Here is a 6,019-nt window from a genome sequence, read left to right as displayed (position 1 = left end):
TGTCTTGAGCTCCTGCCTGTTCCCAACCACTTCCGACTTACCTTCCAACTCTGTTCCCCTTCTTGGCTGGGTGCCACTTAGACTCCGGTCCTATATATATATATATATATATATATATATATATATATTGAATATTTCTCTACAGCCTCAACTACTCTGATATTAAAAGGTCAATCACCTAACGATGGGGGGACGTCTGGCAGCTTGCTTATAAGTGCACAGCAAATGTTGACAGATTTATGATTCAAAGTCTTGTAAGACATCGTCAGACATGCCACTGTGTGTATTTGTATGCCAATTCATCTTACCTCCAATATCTCCTTTGGAGACAGTGTGACCGACCCACTAATTATCAGCCAGTCCTACTGAAATGGCAGATTCAAATGATGGTTAGTCAATTTATGTGGGCGGTCCTAGCAGACAGTACATTTAATATTAGATGCTACTAACATGTACAAAACCAACACTGGCTGCATATGTCTGCATTGTCAGAATTTTTCTTACATATTCTTGGGAAGCTGGAAGCATCACTGACTGAACAGGCTATAGAGAAGATTTCCCCAGAAGGGCTTTTAAAGATGATATAAAAAAAATATCTCCATCTATTCCTGAACTTCTAAGAGCAAAAACACAGCTATCGGGTTAGACAGTGCAGGCGAGAAGTGTTTCTTCAGCCTGCCTGCGGGTCCTCTAAGTTACTGCATCCCTGTGCACCCATCCAGTGAACAATAAAATTATTTGCCTTGACAATTCCATCTGCCAGCTATTGGGGCAATGTCCTTTTAATAATATACACGTACATTTTCAGCTCCACTGGGCCGGAGTCTGATATAACATGAGACGGTCAGGACCCAACCATATAAAACTGAGCATTAAATATTTTATAAAGCTAAAATTTCTCCACTGTTATAAGGCTGAAATTATGTAGTTTAAGATTGCAGAATTAAAGGGGTTTTGCATTTTCAGCAAATAATTGATATTGTTTGTGTAAGTTATAAAAGTTATACAATTTTCCAATATACTGTATCAATTCCTCATGGTTTTCTAGGTCTCTGCATGCTGCCCTGCTATAGAAAGCTTTTATGTTTACTTCCAGTGGTTAGAAATCTGTCTATGAATGGACACACAAGTGCACAAGCTGTTATTATCACAGACAGTTATCAGAGCCGTGTGATAGTAACAGCTTGTGCATCTGCATGTCCCTCACATGACCATATGAACATGACTAATATTTTAGGTTATTCTTTTTACTATATTTTTCTCATTCACAACACATGCGTGGATAGCAATCCCAAATAAATAGTGGAAACTACTGTATTTATATCAGTACCCTTTGTGCTCCCTCTAGTGGAGTCTACAGACAGCCAGAATTTTTATTAAAGAATATAATTAAGTATCAAATTCTCTTGACTATAATAAATACTATTGTTCATGGATGTTTACTCTGATGTGGTTACAGTTCTTTAATTTTCTTTACCAATATTTACTTGGATAGTATTGCAACATTATTTATATTATTATGTACTATGTATGTTGTATGGACGGTAACATTATTCTTTCATTATGTAATGAGGACACAGGCTGTGTCTAAAAACAGAAATCTGCCAAGAAACTTGATTCCGTTTGTAATATATATAATACAATATGTATAATACTCATAAAATCAGCTTTTATTTTCCTTGTGCAGTATAAAGAGAATGTTGTCTTGGCAGAAGTGTGAGGAGTGTTGCTGCTCAGGAATACTGGGACTCACCTCACCTCAGGGTCTCAGTCACTACCTTATTGCCTGTAAGAATCCCAGACAGCAAACAGTGGATCTGTGGTCTTTTGCTTGCAGCCTTGTACCATTGGTGTGTGTTGTCTGGTCAATGACGGCAGTAAAAAAACTGCAAGAACTGCAAACACGCGAAGGCATGGGGCCTGCTCCCAGTTTTGCAGCTCTGATAAACATCTCTCACCTGGAATCCATGGCTCTATGTATGACCCCATAGAAATTAAATTGTCTGTGTGCTATCTGTTAACAAACATATATCACAAAATACAAACACACTACATTGGTGTGCACGAGGGCTTATATTGGACAACCGTTAAAGGGGTATTCCCACAAGATAAGTTTCTTAAATGTACTCAAGTTAACAAAATAACACATTCTCTAATTCAATGCATTTTGAGAAAAATACAGCATTTCACAGTTATAAGTCCAATCTGTCTCTATCAGTGCCAGTGTGCACAATTATGGTTGCCCTTGGACCTGTCCCAGTAGCTTCAGAGTTTAGGGTCGGCAGACATCTTGCTCTACTGTCTGACACTGAGCTTCTCTCTGCCTCTAGCCCAGACCCTTGCAATCCAGGAAGAGCACACTGACTTCCTGCAGCTGGTGAGGAGAGTAAAGCTTTTTATCCGGGGGAGGGGAGGCACAGCAGATCTGACAGTATTTGTTATAGGTGAGATATAGAAGAGCTGTGTAAGTTATGCCTGTAATAGTAGAGGGGAGAATGTGATGTGTAATATACATCCCAGGGATCATCATCATCTCTGATCCGTCTCATCTCTTTTTCTGGGTGCCACATACTAGTGTTCAGAAGCTAAATGAAAATGTATATACACCTTGTACCCTGATAATCTAAGCACATTGTCGTCTCACAGAACTGGATGGATCATAATTGGACTCATTTACTAAGGGTCCGCACACCGCACTTTTGTCGGGTTTCCCGAATGTTTCAGTTTTGCGCCAAATTTGGATTGGATTGGATTTTGGCGCATCGGCACCGGCTTGCATGTGACAGAAATCGGGGTGGGGGGGGGCCTTCGGACAACCTGCTGAATTTAAAAAAGGATTTGTGTCGCAAGATCAAGCACTCACAGGCACCAGGAAGAAGGTGAACTCTGGCGGACCTCGGTGCAGAAGCGACACATGCAGGAACTCGGACGTGCGATGTTAGTGAATCACGCCGGACCGAATCCTCGACGGCCAACGCACCGCGACAGGACCGGGTAAGTAAATCTGCCCCAATGTGTCTGCTTACAGTGACCATCACTGAGTGATAGGAGCTAAAACTGCAATTATACTGCATAAAATTGTAAGGTAAGGGGTTAAAAATGATCTTTATAGTGTAAACATCACTAGGGGATTGACATTTAAGAATTTTCCTTCATGGGGAAAACTCCTCTAACTCCATTTAAGAATATACCCATATAAAGTTTATTGCATAGCAAAAACCTAGGAAGATCGATGTAAGATTTTCTATGGAATGAGTCATGTAGATTATATGCCAGGCCATAATTGTGAAGGTCATTGCAAAGGGTGTTACATTTTATCTTGGTTACATTTAGCCCTCCGATGATAGGGGATGAAATCTGCTTATTTACGCGTGGTGGGTTGATAAACCGGTAGTTTACATGATACACCAATGATTATCCACAACAGGAAAGGAGCATGCTCCATCTTATCTCATGGCTTCCAGTGACAGAATAAATCAGATGTAAAACAGGAAAGACGAGGAATAGGACGTATTATTACACAGACATAGATCTCAATGGATTCTAGTTAAATTATAGTGACAAATCACTGTGCACTTCAGGTATAAAAGCTGCCCATTTGTCTCCAACAATTACATAAACAGGTTCAGCCCAGCAGGAGAAGGACGGCTTTAAATACCATCTTATTTATGCTCTAATCGCAGTGTGAAATAACATAAACAGGAGTTCACACGCCATGCTTCCCTTCAGGTGAGCAGCCTGCTCCTTGAATTATTAATACCACTCCGGGGTGTCTACCCAACCTGCAGGATGCGGCTGATCTGTACAGATTAGATTTATGCAGATTTCACAGTGGAAACGTTATCCTCATATATACTGAGGCTCAGGGAGAATCATCCGGCAGTGCAGCTTTCTGTCTGTGATTCCTTTCCTTGTGTAGCACTGTATTAGTATTAGAAAATGGGGAGAGATATTTCTACCTTAATAAGAAATTAATTGAATCATGGAAAATAAATGAAAACAAAATTAATTTTACAAAAACCAACAAAAACTTTATCAACAGTGCTAGGTGCTACTTAAAAAAGTGACCAAGTGATCAGACCCAAGCAAAATGTTACCTTTCTCTATTGCACCTAGTTTGGACCACTGAATAACCATTGTATCTACACTCACTGGCCACTTTATTAGGTACACCATGCTAGTAACGGGTTGGACCCCCTTTTGCCTTCAGAACTGCCTCAATTCTTCATGGCATAGATTCAACAAGGTGCTGGAAGCATTCCTCAGAGATTTTGGTCCATATTGACATGATGGCATCACACAGTTGCTGCAGATTTGTCAGCTGCACATCCATGATGCGAATCTCCCGTTCCCCCACATCCCAAAGATGCTCTATTGGATTGAGATCTGGTGACTGTGGAGGCCATTTGAGTACAGTGACCTCATTGTCATGTTCAAGAAACCAGTCTGAGATGATTCCAGCTTTATGACATGGCGCATTATCCTGCTGAAAGTAGCCATCAGATGTGGGGTACATAGTGGTCATAAAGGGATGGACATGGTCAGCAACAATACTCTGTAATACTCCACAATAGGCTGTGTCATTGCAATGATGCTCAATTGGTACCAAGGGGCCCAAAGAGTGCCAAGAAAATATTCCCCACACCATGACACCACCACCAGCCTGAACCGTTGATACAAGGCAGGATGGATCCATGCTTTCATGTTGTTGACGCCAAATTCTGACCCTACCATCCGAATGTCGCAGCAGAAATCGAGACTTATCAGACCAGGCAATGTTTTTCCAATCTTCTACTGTCCAATTTTGATGAGCTTGTGCAAATTGTAGCTAATTGTAGTACTGTGCGTTCAGAGATGCTCTTCTGCCTACCTTGGTTGTAACGGGTGGCAATTTGAGTCACTGTTGCCTTTCTATCAGCTCGAACCAGTCTGCCCATTCTCCTCTGACCTCTGGCATCAACAAGGCATTTCCGCCCACAGAACTGCCGCTCACTGGATGTTTTTTCTTTTTCGGACCATTCTCTGTAAACCCTAGAGATGGTTGTGCATGAAAATCCCAGTAGATCAGCAGTTTCTGAAATACTCAGACCAGCCCTTCTGGCACCAACAACCATGCCACGTTCAAAGGCACTCAAATCACCTTTCTTCCCCATGCTGATGCTCGGTTTGAACTGCAGGAGATTGTCTTGACCATGTCTACATGCCTAAATGCACTGAGTTGCCGCCATGTGATTGGCTGATTAGAAATTAAGTGTTAACGAGCAGTTGGACAGGTGTACCTAATATAGTGGCCGGTGAGTGTATATATGCCATGCATTGTGCCTAAGGTCAATGTGCCTCATTGTACATGCTAGGTATACTGACCACAGCTTCCCCAAGTATAATATGTATACTCCAGGAGGCTAAAGCCACTCAAGTCAGCAAACTCCTGCCACGTATCCCATCCATTATCTCAAGAACATGGCAACCTACAATGGTAAGTGTTACATTGATCCCAAACTAGCTGACAGTTCCCATCAATCCTTTCACTACCTGAGCAGCCATCGTACCTCAGGTGTATATATGTTCAGCATATATTATCCTACACTACTAGCTACTAGACTGTTAGAGCAGATAATTTCCTTTTTCTTCAATAATGAAAAACAACTAGTTACCTTTAAAGGAAATCTACCATTTGATTTCATGCATTATGAACCAAATGCTGTAGCCACACTGATGCAGAAACATATCTTCTTTAATCCCTGAACTGTTTTGCTGAAAAAAAAAAAATTTCCGCGCGGCGACCAGCGTTGTCCTGCTGAGAATATGTAATCACTATGTTGTCCCTGACAAGCAGAAGTAATCAATCACTGCACCATCCCCAAGCTGCTATGTAAGAGTAATCCAGCTCAGGTTGATTAGTCCTGTCTGGACAGTTCAGGCAGCTCCCGTGTATGGGGAAGTCATGTACGGCACCCAGCTTTCCAAATACCCTGAATATTAAAATAGTTTTTTGAGCAAAACCACTCAGTTCAGGGAT

This window comes from Engystomops pustulosus, chromosome 1 (genome assembly GCF_040894005.1).
Source record: "Engystomops pustulosus chromosome 1, aEngPut4.maternal, whole genome shotgun sequence".
In the NCBI taxonomy this organism is placed as follows: Eukaryota; Metazoa; Chordata; class Amphibia; order Anura; family Leptodactylidae; genus Engystomops; species Engystomops pustulosus.
This window is presented reverse-complemented; position numbering follows the sequence as displayed.